At 39.9% G+C, this 20,293-nt stretch overlaps 1 long non-coding RNA gene across 1 annotated transcript in view; it reads right to left on the bottom strand.

Annotated features, from left to right (window-relative positions):
- Positions 1 to 2,142: 2,142 nt before the first annotated feature.
- The window catches only part of LOC143664555 (uncharacterized), a 162,433-nt gene continuing 144,282 nt past the window's right edge, over positions 2,143 to 20,293 (bottom strand). The window contains exons 2-3 of the long non-coding RNA XR_013166475.1: positions 2,642 to 2,710; positions 2,143 to 2,240 (exon numbers count right to left, since the gene is read on the bottom strand). This is a non-coding gene — a long non-coding RNA (uncharacterized LOC143664555). The remainder of the gene's footprint in view (positions 2,241 to 2,641; positions 2,711 to 20,293) is intronic.

Raw genomic sequence — 20,293 nt, 5'->3', positions numbered from 1 at the left:
ACCTAATCCAGTTTAACAACCACTCTTGATTAAATCACATCTCCAAGGAGATAATCTGATTACAGTTTCAGACATACAGCATTGAATAGGGATTAATCTACCTTTATATAACGGGATTTTGATTAAAACATGGCTTTTCTAGGGTATATACATCCTTTCAAACAAACAGTTTGAAAGGTAATTTTTTTTCTGGTAATTTATTCCAAGAATTAATAAAGGCAGTAATAGCAATATATGTAAAAAGTGTGTGTGTATACATATATAAACCTACATATGCAAAGAAAAGTACCTGGAAGGGTATATACCAAGGTGTTGGCTATGGGTAAGTGGGATTATGGGAGATTATTTTCTTTCTTTCTCACTTTCTTGCTTTGGGGAATTTCAGATCTTTCTAATGGGGGCTTGTTATCTTCATAATGATAATTTATTTAAAATTAATAACAAAGGGAAAGAAAGTCCATCCCAATAATTGAGCCCAAATAGAATTTTGTGAAATTTCTGATCATGATACAATTTTTTTATTAGAGAAGTTGTAGGTTTATAGAAAAATCATGCAGAGAATAGAGTTCTCATTCTACACATACACGCACACACATACAAACACACACACACTCAGTTTCCCTATTATTAACCCTTGCATTAATGTGGTATTTTGTTACAATTAATGAAATAGTATTATTGTAATTATACTACTAGCTGCTGTACTCCATACTTCACATTAGAGTTCACAGTTTTTGTTGTACAATTCCATGGTATTTTTCCACTCTTATTCTGGTAACACATACACAATCTCAAGTTTCCCATTTTAACCACTTTCAAATATACAATTCAGTGGTGTTAATTATGTTCACAACATTGTGCTGCCATCATCACCATTCACGACCAAAAATGTTTCCCTCACCCCAAACAGTAACTCTGTACTAATTAAGTTTATAATGCAATTTTTGAAGCATTAAAGGGATACCAACTCAGCAATACTTTGAAAATGGTTGATTATCCTTAGATTTCAGTAAACATTAAATTCAATGTTTACTGAATTTAGGGTAAACTGAGACTCCAATATCCATTCAGCACCACCCTATGATGGGAGGCTACAAGAAAAAATGTAAGATATTTTTTCCTCAAATTACTGTAGTCTGTCCAGGATAAAGTATATACTGTGGGGGGAAAAAACTGGGACTAATTCAAGGCTACTCATGATAAAGTGCTAAATCACAGGGGAGAGCTGCTGAGTTGCACAGGAGTTAAGAGAGGAAGATAATCACATGTTGGAGGGGTCTGGGAAATCATCATGCAAAAGAGAAGATGGCACACAAAAAAGAAGAAGAGCAAGCAGCCTCAAAGGCATAAAAGTAGTTTCAGAAGCAATAAAAGGCCAGCTTGGCTAAAAGCCTTGGGTTCTTGTTGAGAGGTTACAAATATGTGATGACAGTTTACAGAGAATTCTAAATTCTGGGGCCATTGTAATAAAGGATGTCCTTTAATAATGAACAATGTCCTTGTAATAAAGTCCTGGGTCTAAACCTAATAAAGAAATAAATGTTTAGAAAAGCCACAAATATGAAAACATTGATAATTTAAGCATTAATCATCTAGAAACTGCTTGAAAGAAGCAAGCAAATATAAGAAGGAACATAATAGCCTCTCTTAAAACAGGCCTTCAAAAACCCCACTTTAAAAAATATACTTTTGGAAAAGGGATAATGATGGTTTTCTTTTCAGCAGCAGGCAGCCTTCATGAATTCCAAAGAAGTAGGAAGAGATAGTGGGCTTTAGGGAAAGGAAAACTCATACTAACAAATGGAGGTGGAGAGATTTGGATGAAACTTCAAGTAGAGAAAACTTGCTTCAGTCCCCAAAGTGGGAGCTCTGTAATGAGTGAAATTCATAATATTAAACTTCTGGCTACGATACGTAATTGTTAACCTCTGCTGCTTTGGTTCAAGGCTCCTTTCAGTAAAATATATTGTTGGCCATCAAAGCTGATGTGGATTAGGAGCTGAGCATGTGCCCTCACTTTTAGGTTATATTAATATACCAAAATCAATAACATGCCATAGCTTTCAGAAGTAGTAATAAAACACCCTAAAATATTCCCAGAATACATCCATAAATTATTTGTTCAATGTACTTACGTTAAAAAGGTTGTCAGTTACAATGCTATGGAAGACTCTAAAATTACCAGTCATCGTATTCGTTTTTGATAAAGCTCTTGCTGTTTTGGTTCAGAAGGAGTTATGCTGTGGTTAAAAAAAAATCATTATTTTCCCTAATAAATAAATTACTTGCCCATATTTTATGTATCGCTCAGACCAGCCAGTACTGAAGGTTTAAATAATAAATAACAAATAGCTCCATTCATTTATTAATAATGATGCATCACTTGTGGTGTGTGTGTGTGTGTGTGTGTGTGTGTGTGTGTGTCTCATCCTGAGTGTATGAGTTTTCTTGTAGATTCTGTGGGTGACAGAGTGAATTGTAGCTACGTGAAAGGATACAACATCATCCTCTGGGATTATTAACATTTTTCCAGTTTAAAGAAATCATCTGGTGCTGACAGACCATTTCACTTTGCCCGATGCTAAGGAGTGTGCTGGGATAAAGTTATTGAAAGGCACAGAACCACCCCAATACTGCTTACCTGAGATTAGCTGAAGGCTCCTCCTTACTATTAACTCTACTTTCAGTGGAGACACTGATAGATACAGTCCTAGAGAGAAAATAAAGGGCAAAGAAGACAATTGGGCATCCAAAGAATCTCCCAAAAACTCTCCCCTTTCATTTAATAAAAGAAGAAAAGAGGTTGGCCAGTTAATTAACCGATCCCACAGATGTAGGTATCAACCTGTGCCATATACTGTCACAAAGCAACCCTCACCTTACCTATATTTGAAATAGAGGCAAGTTGATCAGGTACCCATACCTACAAAAAAGCCAGCTAAGAAATATACTGTATTACAATCAATCCCCCAAGGAATACCTGGACCAAGGAAATGGCTGGAAACAGCTGGACCCTGCAATGAGTTATTGTTGGCACCAGGCCAGAACAAAAGCAATCAGCCTTGTAGTGAATTCTGAAACAGATGGGTCCCCTCTGTTTGTCCTTCCCTTGTCTGCACACCTAGGACAAGCACAGAGCTTGGCAGGAGTTCTGGGGAAACACACACATATGTTTAAATAGACATAAGTCTCGGCTATTCTTTCATCACAAATTGCATAAGTTTTTTTCTGCATTATTTGGCTCTAGGCAAAAGATCTTTCACCTCTGAAAATAGAAATGAAAAACATAGCCTGCTTCAGTGACCTATCGAATTGGGCCCTAGAATGCTGGATGGAAGAATCAAGTTTTGCCTACTCTTCTGTGTCTGTTACTCACTCTTTTACGCCCTCGGTAAATGGTTGCTCATTCTTTGGTATTGTCTTCATGTGGGCCTCACCACCAAACAGCAAACCAGGGCAGGGGCACAGCAGGCTGCCACACCATGATCCTTGTTTAAAGAGCAGGGTCAGCTCCTTGCTGTGAACAGATTTTCCTCTGTGGAAACAGGTTCACGTTTATCTTTCAAGTTCCAGCAACAAACTCAGGATCACCAACATGTGCCACACAGCTGCTGCAGTGCCTGATTTATGAACAAATCTGCATATAATTGTGTTGGTTCTCTTTTTTTTCTTGGTTGATTTTTTTTTTCTTTAAATAAAATGGCTTAGTCCAGGCTGCATAAAGCCCCAATTCTAAAGCCATATAATTTTATGGACATGGGGTGGAGGGTAGGAGTAGGGGGAGTTCTTTTGTATGGCACCTGAACTCATTAAAATCCTAAATTCCATAATTTTACACTACCATGTGCCACAACTGAACAGTCTAATTGCTTGCCGTCTTTATGAGAAGCACAAACGGATCAGGAAAACCAGGGAACAGGTGGGAGGGCCACACTGGGGTTTGTATCCAAGCTCTGCCGAGTGCTGGTGACCAGTGAGAACTGGATGACCGTAAAATAATACAAAGGCCACAGAGGACTGAATGTTGTCAAAAATGAAGAAAGTCCTGAACTCAGATGCCTCCTTATGGGGACCATACCTGAGCTTCTGTAAGACAAGGGCACTAGGGAATGAGGTGAGATGGCATGGCACACAATCTTATCTCTACCAGTATATTAACAGATTCCTGAACACAAAAACGATTGAATCTTACCATTAGGAAAAAATAAATGCAAAAAAGAATGCAAATTTCTTCCCTGGCCCCTCTGAACAGGAGCTGGTGATCTAGGAGTCATGGGTATGAAGGTTCTTCAGCACATATTCTACAGATAATGAGAAAATTTGATTCACCAGAACCACCGGTGTTTTCAGTATCTTGACTGATCACCTGGCTTTCCTCAGGAGGAAATCAGTCCCTTTGAGAAGATGTTATAATTTGGTGATGGTGGGAAGATGATTATACAGAAATGATCATTCAAAATGACACTTTCAGCGTGTTTTCTTACCTTACATACAAATCAATAGCAAAGACCAGAACAATCAAACCCCAATCATCAGACCCTATTCTCAAGATCTGGACACCCAACCACTATTTCTTTCACTTACAATGATAATATTTCCTAAACCCAACCCTCCAATTTCAAAGCCTCAAGAAGCCTCACCCGAAAAATCAAGACTGTCCAGGTTATACTATAAACCTAGACAACCATGAGACATGAGAAGACCTAAGAGCTGAGATTCAGAAACCTTCAAATTTGAAAGGGACTGGAAGATAGAAAAGGATCTGGGAAGTTTAAAAGTCCATATAGCTTAGCAATGGAAATGAATGAATGAAACTTGTTCAGAACTAGGCATAGGCTCTCATATGAAGTAAGCATTAGTGTTGACTGAATGGTTCAAGGGGTGAATGGATGGATGGGAAGAAAGATTGAAGAAAGGAAAGTCAATGTGTTAGGAAGATAATAGGAATTGATAAGATCTGAAATCAGGGAAAAAAAATCCTAGAGGAAGAGGAGTGAAAAGCAGCCCTATGTAGCCTGCTGATGATCACAATCAGAAGTTTCCATGGACGCTACTGGTGAATTCTGGATCCTAACTAAGAGACAGAGATGGATTTCTTCACATCTAGCATGCCCTACACTCAAGAAAAAGCTCTTATTTCCCAAGGGAGCTTTCCAGCAAGAACTGTGAGACCTGACCTAAGCTTTGGCCACTCAGGAGTATTTCCAACAAGCACTGCCAACTTCTTTAGAAATGTGCAAGAAGATCTGAGCCAGGGGGACAAGATGCTTCCATTTAATCCTCAGCAGAGATCTGGGATCTTGTATCAAGAATGTGGTGTCTGGCATTAAGAATTCATTGGCACAAAGTAGAGGCCAGATAAATGTCTGCTTTGCCAGGCACAGTCTATGGGGAAATAGAGGTCTCTTATTCAGGCCCAGTGATTAAAGAATGGGTCTAATATAAGAGAAAGATCACTGGACAGGGAATCCTGCTTCTAGCTTTACTAATTCCAAGATGAGGCCAAAAATAACAAGTAGGACAATTTTTTTGGTTCACTTTCCTGCCCCACTGGGGTGGTTTGAAGCTGTATGTACCCCCAGAAGAACATGTTCTTAATGGTAATCCATTCCTATGGGTATGAACCCATAGTAATAGACCCTTTTGATGAGGCTATCTCAATTAATGTGTGACTCACCTCCATCCAGATGGGTCTTAATCCTATCATTAGAGTCTTTTATTAAAGAATGGAATTCAGACCACGAGAGGGCAAGCCACAAAGCAAGAAGCTGAAATCAACAATACCCAGAAGAGAAGGGAGAGACCAGCAGATGTCTTCATGTGATTTACCATGTGGCAGAGGAGCCAAGGATCAATGACAGCTGGTCTTTGAGAAGAAAGTATCACCTTGATGATGCTTTGATTTGGACATTGCCCAGCCTCAAACCCGTAAGCAAATAAATTCCCATTGTTTAACCTGACCTATTTCATGGTATTTGCTTTGAGCAGCTAAGAAAGTAAAACACCCATTTTCTTTCCTCCTTCTTTTTTCTCAGAAGAGCCTTTCCTCATGAAACATCCCAGATGGCCTTCACCATTAACCAGCTTACAACTATTTATATAGGTACTTACTTGGCATTAAGCATTTTGTATTCATTTTGTCATCCAATACTAATGACAACCTGTTGAGGTAGACACAAGCAAAATTAAATAATCTGATTAAAAATAAATGTGTTTATCTGGACAAGGCTGGTCTTCCACATTTGGTCCCTTGTTTGCCCTTTATCCTTATGCATCTCCTAGTTCCTAAAGCTCTGGCTTTCTCTTCAGCCTGCCAGTTTTCTATTCACCAGCTAATGACTCATGGCTTATCTTGCTCCCCAGAATGGGAATGAAAATGAAAGTACTTCATAATGTATCACATAAATGTGAAGTCGTATTTATATGTGTGTGTGTAGGTATATGCATATATGTCTGTATCCATGCATTGATTTCTACTTGTATGTCTACATTTTCCCTGGATGTGTTCACCTGAAACTCAAGCTTCCTGGCTAAAGTAATGCCCATCACCTAAGCAGGCCCCATACATCTGCAGTATGTCTAGTTCCCAATCATAGCTCCTTTCAGATTCCACAAAGAGGCCACTTGTATGTTAGACCCACAAGTGATAATGCTGCCTTGCCAACTGAAATGCTTTATGAAGCATCCTTTCCCCTAGCATCCTATGCTCTCTCACTTGCCCTTATGTCCTTCCCATTGATTCACAAGGTCCATCAAATTGGATCTATATGTACTCCTTTAATGCTTGAAATAGCATTTCCTATCCCATCCCTACATCACCAACAAAACATTTTGATTGATCCAAGAAAAACAGTCACATAATCAAAGCTAATACTATTTGAGCATTTATTATATTTCAAGTGCTGGGATATGCAACTCATTTAATTCTCACAATATTTCTGTAAGATATATAAAATGGTAATCTCTATTTTATAGATAGATGGCAGAACTGAGGTTAAGAATGTGTCCAAGATCACATATGTTAAGACACCAGGCCAAGACTTAAATCAGATCTTAAAGTGTATCTCCAAAGCCTTATAGTCTTAACTACTATATGATACTCCATAATACTAGAGATAATTCTTTTTTCTTTATTTGCCGAAATGAACACAGGCTTTCCAAGTCTTCTAGAGCCATCAGGAGTCTCCTATAATTTCCAGCACATTCCTGACTCCAAGGCCAAGTATGTTCCCATTGTGGGACTGCAGATAGAGCAGTTGCCTTGGTGCTACCCATCTCAGTGACTTGGTTTAAGTTCCTGGGAAAGAGCTGTGCCCTGGTCACCAATCCCATGTATAAGCTACTGCTAGAGATTACAGGACAGAAAGGGATCCTTAGCGTATGTCCAAAACGGGGACTGAATGCAATCTGATCTTCTGCATAAAGAAGCAGCCACTCTATAGATTTTTTTTTCCAGCCAATAAGGTACATCTGCTTCCTGGACATAGGAGCTAAATATTTGAAACCCAGTACCTCCCATTCTGGACTCTTCTCAGTACCCCTTCTACTCATCAGTACATTCCTTTAGAAGTAGAAAATCTTTTGATAAATCCACTCATATCAGAGGAATAGATAAATAACATTTGCATCTTAAGAGAGTTTGCTTTAATTAAACTAGCAGTTGAACCACTGAAATCTGATCTCCTGGGTTAAAACCATTACTCTTTTTGACCTCTCTAAGTCTCAGTTTCCTTAGTTGTCATGAGTATCAAATGAAATAATGCAAGTAAATTACTTAGCCCAATGCCTGGCTGGGTCAGTGATTTTCAGACTTTAGCCCATTGGAATCACCTGGAGGTCTTTTAAAACACAACGCGCTGACTTGAGAGTTAGAGTTGAGAACACAGGTTATCAGGAGATAGAAAGAGGGTAGCGATTGGGCATTTGATGCTGAAGGATCAAATGTATAGAATGTTCAACAGGACGGACTGTAAAGGCCCAGAAATAGACAGCACAATACTATCTGACAGTAGCACAATATTGTAAGTATGCTGAAGAAACCTGAGTATAAGTGTGGTTGAGGGCTGAGGGATGAATGTCATCAGAAGGAAAGACAGAAGATAAAGACAGTGACAGCATAACTTAGTGATGCCAAGAGTGAACAATGATGGTGATTAAATGTACACATATAAGAACGTCTTTGCATGAGAGAGAACAAATGCATGCCAATATTGCAAGGTGTTGAAAATGGGATGGTATGGAGGGGAGGCAATATAATCAATGCAAACTAGGGCCTACAATTAACAGTAACATTGTAAGATGCTTCCATTGAATATAACAAAGGTATTAAGCCAAAGCTAAATGTCAATAAATGGAGGGACATGGGGGAGAAGTATAGGATACTTTGCAGAAGAAATGGCAATGTCCTTATGTTGATTGTGGTGGTGAAGTCATGGCTATGTGATTATACCAAGAACCACTCATTTTTTACTTAGGTTGGATTGCATGATGTGTGAATAAAACTGTTTAAAAATGAACAGAAAGATAAAAGTACTAGAGAAAATACGAAGAGAGCATTATACCTATTCACTGTTGTTAGGGAAGTCAAGGAGTGCAGCCTATCTGGAGGGCAGTGTGGTGGCTCCACAGGAGGTTAGGGGTGGGGTTGCCATTACTCTTGCAACCTCGTGGTTAGGTGTATACTGGAGAGCAGGGACACAAATGGATATCTACACACTGGTGTTCATGGTGGCAGTATCTGTGAATTGAATTGGTGACCTAAGGGTACATCAACTGAGAACTGGAAAGGGGGAACTGTGGTGTATACATATAATGGAATATTGAGCAACTGCAAAAAGAAATGAAGTTGTGAGGCATGCAACTAGGTGAATGAACCTTAAGGACAGAAAGTTGAGTGACACAAGCCAGAAACGAAAGTACCAATATTATAATGCCTCAATAATATGGACTAAGTATAATGTGCACACTCTCAGAATCAAAAATAGGTTATCAGGTGAAGGGATATTGTAAAGGTTCCTAGACTTTAATTTCTTACAGCAGTCACATCTATTCCAGAGTTGTAACTATTATTTCCAAATTCTGAGATGCAGAGCTCTTTGTGTTTAATCTAATCAACTTGAGGTATCTGTGTGACACCTGAGGGACAGCTAGAGTTCTGTAGCTATGAAAGACAGCATTACCCCATTCAGCAGCTGTTAAAAACACTGAAAAAGTGATCAGATTTCAATTAGAGAAATGAATGAAGCTGATCAGGGTAGGACTAAGGTAAATCAGACTAAATGGTAATGGATGATATTGAGTGCACTTTAAAATTTCAACTTCTATGTGTGACCAAAGGAAAGGATGTTTATTTGGTGCAAAATTTATATTTTTTGGTAGCACATTAATTTAACTTATATGGTCAGCTTATTCAAATACCATAGTTACATGGAACCATGAATAGGGAGTGAGATCTTGTTGGCTTGTACAGGTTAGTATGATGCCCTGATACATCCCAGAGTAAACTGGGCAGAAGATTAAAAAGTATTTGCAAAGTCCCCTTGAGGGACTGGGGGAAAATGTGGAAATATTAAACTTCCCCAGCAGGGGAAGACCTGATATTCTGACAAGCATTGGGGACTGCCAATTTGATGGGACAGGCCCACGATCTTGGGGTGCCCTTATGAAACTCACTCCTGCAAAGAAGCAGCTAAGCCTACTTATGATTATGCCTAAGAGTCACCCCCAGAGAACCTCTTTTGTTGCTCAGATGTGGCCTCTCTGTAAGCCAACTCTGCATGTGAGCTCACTGCCCTCCTCCCTACAAGGGACATGACTCCCAGGGGTATGTCTCTCTGGCAACCTGGGGCACAACTACAGAGAATGATCCTGTCTTGGCATTGTGGGAATAAGAAAGCCTTCCTGACCAGAAGGGGGAAGAGAAATGAAACAAAAGTTTCAGTAGCTGTGAGATTTCAAATAGAGAAGAGAAGTCTTTCTGGAGGTTATTTTCATGCATTATATAGATATCCCTTTTCAGTTTTTGGTGAGCTAGAGGGATATACCTGAAACTGTTGAACTGTAATCCAATAGCCTTGATTTTTGAAGATGATTGAATAACTAAAGCACTTTCAAGGTGTGAACATGTCAGTGTGAAAACCCTGTGACTGAAACTCCCTTTATCCAGTGTATGAACAGATGAGTAAGGGAAAAAAAAGACCAAAAAAACACTAGGAGGTAGGGGGTTATGGGATGTTTTAGGTGTTGTTTTTTAGTCTTATTTTTATTCTTATTTTCATTGTTTTTGGAGTAATGAAAATGTTCAAAAATCTATTATAATGATGAATGCACAGCTTTATGATGATACTGTGAACCATTGATTGTACATTTTAGGTGATTGTATCTAAATTAAAAAAAATCCTTGAAGAAAGAAAAAAAGAAAAACACAGATCACTGGCCTGCACCCCTAGAGTTTCTGATTCACTGGGTCTGGAGTGAGGCCAGTGTAAATGCAAAAAAAGAATTTGCATTTCTAACAAGCTGCTGGGGTAATGCTAATGCCGCCTGTTCTGGGACCACGCTTTGAAAACTACTTGTTCAGAGAGTTCTTGTCATTTACTATCCAAAACAGGGCACCTGTGAGAGCAAAGGGGAGCAGTGTTAACAAGTCCAGTGTAAACCAGGAACACCAGGCAAACGGGGCACTGGCCACCCTGCCCTCACGCCCCACTACCCACAGAGCTGCGGCGGTCCGCTAGCCCTGAGAAGTGGGAATACGGAAATTTCTGGGAAAATACAGACTGGCCTCCACCAGTGGGTAAGAAAAACACCCTGGGGCAAAACAAATAATAATAATAATAATAATAATATAGTAATAAATAAAGAAGGCCAGTAGAGGAGGGGTAAGGGGCTAAGGATTACTGAGCTACACTTATCCAACTTTTCTGTCACAACCAAAGGAAACTAACGGGCAGGAGAGAAAGGGGATTTCAGCCCACCTTCTCCTCACTTTTAAAATGACATTGGGGTGGGGGGGGTGCCATGTAGGAAACCCAGGTTCAATTCCCACCCATGCACTCCAAAAACAAGAATCATTCAACAAATGGCACTACAATAATGGGATGCTCACATGGAAAAGAATTAAATGTGACACCCACCTCACAGCACAAACACACTCAGAGAAAAAGAATTTCACATAAAATGGCATTAGGGCCCACTGTGGAGCTCTGGGAAGGGGCCAGGTCCCCAAGTTAAGCTGGTACAGTTTTCATCCCTGCCTCCCACATGTCAGGGGGAAACAAGCCCTTCCAGTAGGAAGCAGAGCATTTCGGCCAAGATCACAAACCTGGTCTAAAACCCAAGTTTCTCCCTCTTTTGGAGAAGGGAGCATAGAAAAGAAATGAATGAGCAGAAAAAAGAAGGGAGGAGTGGTGTGATTTAGTGGGGAGTGTGTAAAAAGAACTGATGGCTTTTCAATAGAAACAAATCTTTGGATTTTGTTTCCTAAGCCTCCATCCTAGACCCCACTGCCTTCACTGTGGGATAGGACAACCACATCAGAGAAAACACATAAGGGGAAGAAACTGGTCCAGAGCTGTGAAACTTACTCTCCTCCTGCGCCCAAGCACGCCTCCTCTCACTGCCTGTTTGTCGGTGGCAAGAATCTTAACATTTCACCATTTAAGGGACCATGAAACCTCCGAGTGAGGAACAACTCGTTTCCTGGCTCTTTTTATTACCATTCCCTCTAATTTAAAATTTATAATGAATGCGAGCAATAATCAGTTTGTAAATACTGTTTTTAAGTTCACTAGAGCTTTGCAGAGATATTCCTTCTAGGTAACAAGTATGTGGCTCATTACTCTCTCATTAGCAAGATAGAAATAAAGATGAAAAAAAAAAGAGAGAGGAAGAAGAAAGAAAAGGAAAAAAAAACACCCTCTCCAAAGATATTATTGGGGTCTAATTGCCTGCAAGGAATTCTTAATAATGTTTACTAATGCCTTTTCAGCCTTGCCAATTTTATAATGCTCATTCCAGATTCCAGGTGTGACGTTTGCGGACCCCGCTGTGATTTTAGCAAGTGAGTTTAGACACCTACAATAGCAGCTTTGGAGAGTTTTTAGCCCCATCTCATGTCCCGAGAATGCAATCACAGGCACTGGGATGTTAGAAAGCAAATGTGAAGCTCTGGCATTTTCATTTAAAATTAGATCTTCAACTGGACAAGGCCTGCCCTCTATTTGGACAAGACACATCACCAACTAGACCTGGCTCCTTGAGGGCAAGACTGCAAGGGTGAATGTTTCAGTTGATGTTACAAGTGACTCAAAAGAAGTTTCCCCTTCATCTCCCATAAACTCTGGTCAGGGACGATACCCCTCTTGTCTCAAACAAAGATCGTTTGTTTGTAATCATTTGGTGCTCTGGAAATCCAAAAACAAATGGAAATTACCTTACAGAGATTGAAGAAGCCATACCAAATATGAACTCCTGAGATCTCACTACTGTTAAGCCCAAGAGTGCCAAGAGGGCTCAGTAAGAAACTATAATAGTTTGGGGTGGGGTGTTGTTAGGGGAAGCAAACGTTGGTTGTTTCTCTTCTAAACAGCTTATGCGTTATTCAGCAATACTAATTAGGAATAACCGTTTAGAAAATAATTCTTTGGCTGTTGCAAGAAGAACATTGCATGTTAAGAAACTAAGATGGTGAAGTTGTAAATGCAGGTGAGAGACCAGGCTCTCAGGAGGTTTGTTTTCGCCCAGTGAAGTTCCACTCTGTTCTAAATCACCTTTCAGCCTCCTTCTCCTCTTCTCTAAGGAGTGAAATGATCTTACCAAGCCCATAGGGTGGTGGTTGAGTTGTGAGACTTTCATTTTGGAGGGAATTTTGAGGAGAACCAAATTTGAAATGGGCTGACACCATTTCCTGTTATGCTGGTAAACTCCTTTCTCTCGTCGTTTCATAGTGAGAAGGAGGAAGCAGGGAAGGACATCCTATGGCCATCACAATTCCTTGCTAGTCTAATGTTTAAAGGAGAACTTTTGAATCTGACTTGTTTCAGAGAGTCTGCTGTTGATTACACAGTGAAATCAAGCAGAGAACTGCAAACGAGTTTCCCCAACTGGGTACATAAAACAAGATTGAAAAAGATATAAGAAGCCATAACGTCAAAACTACCAAGCCGAAATCAGGCTCTGTGCCCAGATGTGCAGTCCTAGCCTTAAACAAACCAAAGCCTCCAGCAGGTAAACAAATGATCTTTTTAGCCTGGGCATTAAGAGGGGCTTTAGGCTAGAGGTCAAGGGTTCTGAGTTTTGCCAGGAACTAGCTGTGTAATCTTAGGCAAGGTGCTTGACTCCTCTGTGCTTCAGTTTCAATACACGTGAAACGAAAAGGTTTAACTCAAAAGCAAGTGATTTCTGACTGTTTGGGTTTGAACCCCACCTCTACAATTTATTGGCTGTACATCGTTAGGCAAGTTATTTAGCCAATCTGTGCCTCCAATTTCCTGACTTGTAAACTAGAGATAATTATACTACTTAGCCCACAAAGTTTTTGCAAGGATTGAAGTAAAAAAAAAAAATCAGATAAAGGGTTTAGAATGATGCTGGCATAAAACTCTCTAGATGTTGGGTGTCGCTGCTGCCGTGACATGCTCTGGCTGGAACTCATTTAAACTTACAGAAGCAGAAAGGATAAAGCAGTTATCTGAGCAGACCCTGGGCAAGAAGCTCCAGGTTTCCTGATAACTTGGCCTCAATACTGATTCTCTCCTCCCGGGACGCAGGAAACCTGACCCCAGCGCCACCAGGGACAGGTGCTTTCACCTGCTCCTCATACAAATACACACCTGCAGATACACAAGTTTACATTCCTGACTGCCAGACCAAACAGGCAGACCTCGACAACTGGCATGGCTAGCTGCCCCTCCCAGACCCCCTCCATGCACTTTGTATAGAAAGTTCTAGTTGGAAACTGGCTTTTACAATCCACTTGCTGTGTGAACTTGACCTAGTCATTCAACTTCTTGATCAGTTTCTTTATCTGGGGAAAAAAAGAATCTTATTAGCCAACTTACATAGCTCTAGAGATAAGCAAATGAGGAGACAATAATAAAACATATTAACAGCTACCGTTTATAAAGAAACTGCCATTACCAGGCACTGTACTAGATGGTTGTAGGTCATTTCATTTAAATAATGCTCGCAGCAACCCTGTGAGCCAAGTGTTTGTAATGCTGCTTCTCTGGCTATGCTCATTTCCCTTTATGATTTCTGCCAGCCCTATGGCTTTAAGCACCACCTGTATTGTACCTCCAGCCTGGACCCTTCCCTGAAATTCCAAACTTCTGCTTGCACAACTTTTCCACTTCGGTGTCTAATAAGCATGCCAAACATGGCAAGTCTAAACGTTACTCTTGATTTTTCTCTCTTAAATACATGGCTCTCTTTGAGCTTTCCTATATCAATCAATAATGCCATCCCTTGCCAGTTGCTCATGTCAAAATCCCTGGAGTCATTCTTAAATCTCTCTTACACTCCACATCAGTCCATAAGCAAATACTCTTGGCTCTACCTTGAAATATATCCAGACCACTTTCCTCCAGTTTTTCCCCTAATCCTGCCAACCTTCCAGGACCACTGCAGTAGCCTGCTATGTAGTGTCTTGTTCCTGACCCCCACCTCCATTCTCATCTACTCTCTGCCTGATGCCAGAGAATTCATTTCAAATCGTAAGTCAGATCACACCACTCCCCTGCTCAAGCCCCCCAACTACTGCCCAATACACATGGAATAAAACTCAGTTTTAACCATGCCTTTACTATGTAGGAGGTCTTCACTATCATTTGTGGGGCCAGGACAAGAGTTCAAACAAGGTCCACATGCCATATTCTAAATTGCTTGGTTTAAAATCAAGATAACAAAATGTTTTAAAACATACATTCTACTTGAAAAATATTTGAAGTGAAGAAATCTAAGCATATATGTAAATCCATGACTTTTATATGACCAAAAATGTAAATCCATGGTTTTTAATGCCTAAGAGTTGGAAAATGTCACATACTACTACATTTAATCATGCAAGTTTGGGTTTTCATTGATGGGATAGCAATGCTTAGAAGAATAATAAAATAAATACAGGGCAGTGCAGCAGTGGCTCAGTGGCAGAATTCTTGCCTGCCTTGCCAGAGACCTGGGTTCAGTTCCCAGTGCCTGCCCATGCAGAAAATAAATAAATAAATAAATACACTGATACTCATGAATTATTATATGAATACATACATGGATAACTCATGAATAATTTATTCTATAAAGTGTATTTTTCTTGCCTTATTTTTAGCAAAATTAAAAATTATGTTGTTTTATCAAGATTTTCACCTAATTTGTGTTCTAGTGACAGTTATGATATAAAGGGAAAAAAAGGTAATTTTATTAAAAGAATGCAATATCGAATAAATTTTCACCAAAAATGTTTAATTAATATGAATGTAAAAATCAAAATGCAAAATTAGATTTCATACGCTGGCAAAAATGATACCAAAATTAACTATTAAAATTAAAAGGCAAAAGATTGATTACATTACTGAAGTTCAGTATTTTAAATCATATTTAAACAAGGCTAAAATGTATTTCCTTTTGGAAAATTTAATTAAATCTTATCAAATATTTTTATAAAAACAGAACTATTTGTAATTCTAACTTCATCTTGTTGACAGTAAAGACTCCCTATCACACTTCACTCTTGACATCAGATATACATATAAATACATATACAAATATTAAGAGTAATATGATTGTTTCACTGTTGCAAAATGCCCCCAGCAACGCTTTGCAACTGTATTCAGTAGTGCTTCCAGAAGAACATATTGCACATGAAGAGCAACTTGAAAATGGATGCTTGATGTTCCTGGAAAACAACACCTCATTATGCAAAAATTTGTAAGCATCAGAGATACATGAGAAGAGGAATTCATCATATTAATTTGTCTTTTCTTTTAATCAAATGCTTTCTCCATTCAAATTCTTCCTGTTTTCCAAAGCCGTGTCTGTTTCCAAGGTGACCAGCAGCACAAAGCTCAAATCTTTGCAGCATTTAGATGCAGAGAACTTCCACTTTGAGGACATCAGATAAGAGGTGTGGAGAAGAGTCTTCTGTGCCTGAACAGTGTTAGTCTCCAGAGTGGGTGTTTAGCTCCCTCCACTGTGTGGGACATGCCTCCCAGAGGTGTACATCTCCCTGGCAACCTGCGATCTGACTCCCAGGGATGAGCCAGGACCTGGCATCATGGGGTTGAGAAAGCCTTCTTGACCAAAAGAGGAAAGAGAGAAATGAGACAAAATAAAGTCTCGGTGGCTGAGAGATTTCAAACAAAGTTGAGAGGTCATTTCACAGTTTATTTGAATGCATTATATAGATATCCCTGTTTAGTTTTTAGTGTATTAGAATAGCTAGAGGGAAATACCTGAACCTGTTGAACTGAAATCCAGTAGCCCTGATCTTGAAGACGACTGTATAACTATATAGCCTTTATGGTGTGACTGTGAAAACCTTACGGCTGGCACTCCCTTTATCCAGAGGATGGATGGATGAGTAAAAAAAAGTAAGGATAAAATATAAATAAATAATAGGGTGGATAGGGAGCATGGAATGTTTTGGATGGACTTTTTAATTTTTATTCTTATTTTTTTTTTTTTAATGAAGAATATGTTCAAAAATTGATTGTGGTGATGAATGCACAACTATATGATGATACTGTAAACCATTAACTGCATGCTTTGGATGATTATATGGTATGTGACTTTATCTCAATAAAGTTGCCATTTAAAAAGGAGTGGGTGTTTAGCACAGGGTTGCTCTGTGCTAACCCTGAGGGCTGAATCACAAGTAGCAGAGGCCTGTGTGTTTGTTAAGAAATTTATGTTTCTGTGACTGTGGAAGGAGAACACTCTAAAACTCTTTCCTGGGTCTAAGAACCATTCTGTCTATAAAGTCCTATATGATATGGCTCCTGGGTACCTCTCCAGTCCCTCTGCCATCCTTCTCTTCCTCTATCAGGCCAATTCAATGAGATTTGCCTTCTTGCAGCTCCTTGACCACAACAACCAAATTTAACACCACAGGGACTGGCTGTCTCTCTGTCTGGAATGTCCTTCCTCCAGATATTGGGATGACTCCTTCCCTTAGGACTTCATGTTTCTTCCTAAGTGTCACCTTATCAGAGCCCTCTCTGACCAGATTATCTACAGCAGTATTGCCATCCTTTGCTATCCCCTTAGCCTACTTTATCTTTTTTCCTAGCATTTATCTACCTGACATTAAATATAAGATTTGTTTACTGTCTGCTTTTCCAACTAGACCTTCCCACTTTTGTTCACAAAATAAAGTAGAGTACATTCTCCATAAATGTTTGGTATATGGAAGGTTACTTTTTTTTTTCTTCTCTGCACTGTGCTCTTTTTGCCTTTATCACTGTGGGAAAGAACAAATTATAGGTTCTCAAAGCTTTGAGGACAGCAGGGATGAACCAGATAAGGGCCTGGCCTGTTGTCCCAAACAAGGGTAGAAGACAGAGGTGAAAAGAAAGAGAGTAAATGACAATGGCTCCAAACTCTAAGACCAGTTGACTTTTGCAAGTGTTCACGCTTCCAGGAGTTATAACTGTTGGAACTAGTTATGTGAGCCTTTGAGTCCTCTCCTCCCCATCCTCTATTCCTTTCTGCCATGAGGAAATTGAGACCAGCTTCTTCGCTGTCTACATTCCCCTTTGGCTTTTCCTGCTGCTTAACTGGGCACTGACCATTTGGCAAGCACTGTGCTCATTTGACCTTCACACGACCACTGTTGTCCACTTTTCACTGAGGAAGAAGATGAGCTTCAGAGAAATAATAACGTTTGTCCAAGGCTAACAAGTGGCAGAAACAGGTTCTTGAAGCAGTTTTGTTTCTCTCCGAAGACTCTGCTCTTAACCACTGTGCCTCTTCAAATTCATTTAGACTATTCAGTTCAGCCGACACTTACTGGACACCGTCTAACAGAATGCTGTGTGGTCAGTGCTGTGAGGGACACAAGAATAATAAGTCATGATCCGTGTCCTTAAGTGGCTTTCCTCTGAAACAGGAGGCAAGATACTCAAATACCAAACCAAGAACAAACACTCTGATAGCTGAATTGCTGGCAACATGGTGTGGACAATAAGTGCTCTAGGAAGATGGAAAAAACAACTGTGGAATCAAATAAAGGAAAGAGGAGTGAAAACTTGAAGCTGACTCTAAAGGATATGTCAGTACACTGGAATCCTGACTTCTTTATGCGCTGGCGATACCTGTGGAGGTTACCCGTCTCCTTCCTTTTGTGTATATACTGCGCGATAGTTATTGGTCTCTTAGCATGTGCCTCGCAATGCACTGGAGAAACAAAAATTGAGGGTTTTGCAGAAGATAAGTAAATGGCCAGGGAGTAGGACAGATCTGGGCTCTGTGGGGAACAGGAGGTTGCCTTCCTGGCTCCAATGATCCCATTAGAAAAGAACGTATTCAGCATTCTTCTTTATTGCCCAGAGTGTAAGAACATTTTGTAATCAGGACCCATTAAATGGACCCTGGAGAGGCTCCATCCAGTACAGGTCAGGTTTCAGTTGAGGCCCTTCCTTGTAATTCTCCTGATGAGACAAACTAGAGTGATCCAAGGGGCTGGTTTGAATCTTGGCTTCAACACATGAGTCCTATGTTCCTGGGCAAATTATTTAACCTCTCTGGGCCCATTTTCCTCACACATTCAGAGGATAATCCTTACTTCATAGAGTTGCAGTGAGGATTAAACAAGATCCGATATATAAAAGTTCTGGCACATACCTGGATCCCCCAAATTAATAGTTCCTTTTCCTTCCCCACTTGTCTTGGAAAATAGCTTCTTGCTTTCTGAATAAGGAAGTAAAGGCACTGCGTCTGATTTTTTTCTTAAACTATTACTACACTGAATTCACCCCCTCACCCCTGGGCAGCTTTCTTTACAAAGTCACACCCCTCTAGAGCTTTGCCCAAACATCGCCCCCTCAATTACCCCTCACCCCAAGCCCCACTCACCTTCATCTTACTCTCTGACTTAAAGCCAGTTTCTCTACTCAGGGTAAGAATCTTCATTTAGTAGTCATAGACCTATTTAAGCTTGTGAAGCAAAAATAATTATAACAGGGTGATCCCCTGCTTTCCCCTGTAATAATCTGGCTTCCTCAATGGGATAAATGACTTGGCCATCAGGTTTATAGTTTACCCATTTGGGAACTGGATTATTGCTTCATAAAACTGTGCCGCATGGTACTATTATCGTTTAATTATATCGCATAAAGAAAAAGAAAAGAAGATCTTGCCCTTTCAAGTACTACGTGCCTTTGAGTACCTGGGTTCTTCTGGAAGCTGTGTCCTCCAGCACATTTCCTGGCCTCAGATATCTTTGAGAAAGGTCATTCTGTTTGGCACACTCTCCTTTGCTGGGCACCTCTCCGCAAAAGCATAGCTTCATCTCTATTTAACAAGCTATTTCAGATCCCCCAGAAACCAGTTCTAGACTTTGTGGCAACATTTTCTTTCCCAAAGGCATTATGTGTCTCATGTCGCTTTATATATATTCCGGACACTCAATGCAAGAGCTAAATTTCCTTATACACTACATGATTGTTTCAAAGGGCACCTACAGAAAATTTTCTACCCAATCTCTCTCTTAAAATGCCAGTAGTTTCTTCCCTTAAGGATGCATTCTTTAGGTTTAATGAGTTTTGTTACTACAATGCACTTGCCTATATAAGATGTTGGGGGTAGGATGGAGTATGAGGGAGTATAAACCAAACAAGATTTGACTTGAGTTGATTACTGTGCTGGTTGGCTGCTGGAACACAGAGGGTCAATATACTGTTCTCTGCACTTCTGTATAGGTTTGAAGTTCTTAAAAAGATATTATCCTAGAAGAAGTAATAAGGCCAGTTTTATTTACATTTTAGTATTTATAAATGCATCAGATCTCACTGGGTCCTTTAAAGTACAAAGCAAGTAACTCTGATAGGAAAGCAAAGATGAAAAGGTATACGCCCCTCCCCACGACATGGCCCTGATTCAGTACAACTGTGGGTTATTATACAGCGCTAGTAAAATGTGGCCCTGTGAACCAAGCACAGCTTTGGAAGAGAGGAAGTCAACAAGGGTTTGAACAGCTGGACACTTCAAGCTGTTTGAAGGAGAAACAGGATTTAGATGGACTTAGGAAAATATTCCAGAAAGGAGAATGAGGTAAGACAAGCCATGGAGAATGAGCACGGGC

The sequence above is a fragment of the Tamandua tetradactyla genome, chromosome 20, assembly GCF_023851605.1.
Source record: "Tamandua tetradactyla isolate mTamTet1 chromosome 20, mTamTet1.pri, whole genome shotgun sequence".
Taxonomy (NCBI): Eukaryota; Metazoa; Chordata; class Mammalia; order Pilosa; family Myrmecophagidae; genus Tamandua; species Tamandua tetradactyla.
The sequence above is the reverse complement of the archived record's forward strand: the minus strand, read 5'-3'. Positions and strand labels throughout refer to the sequence as shown.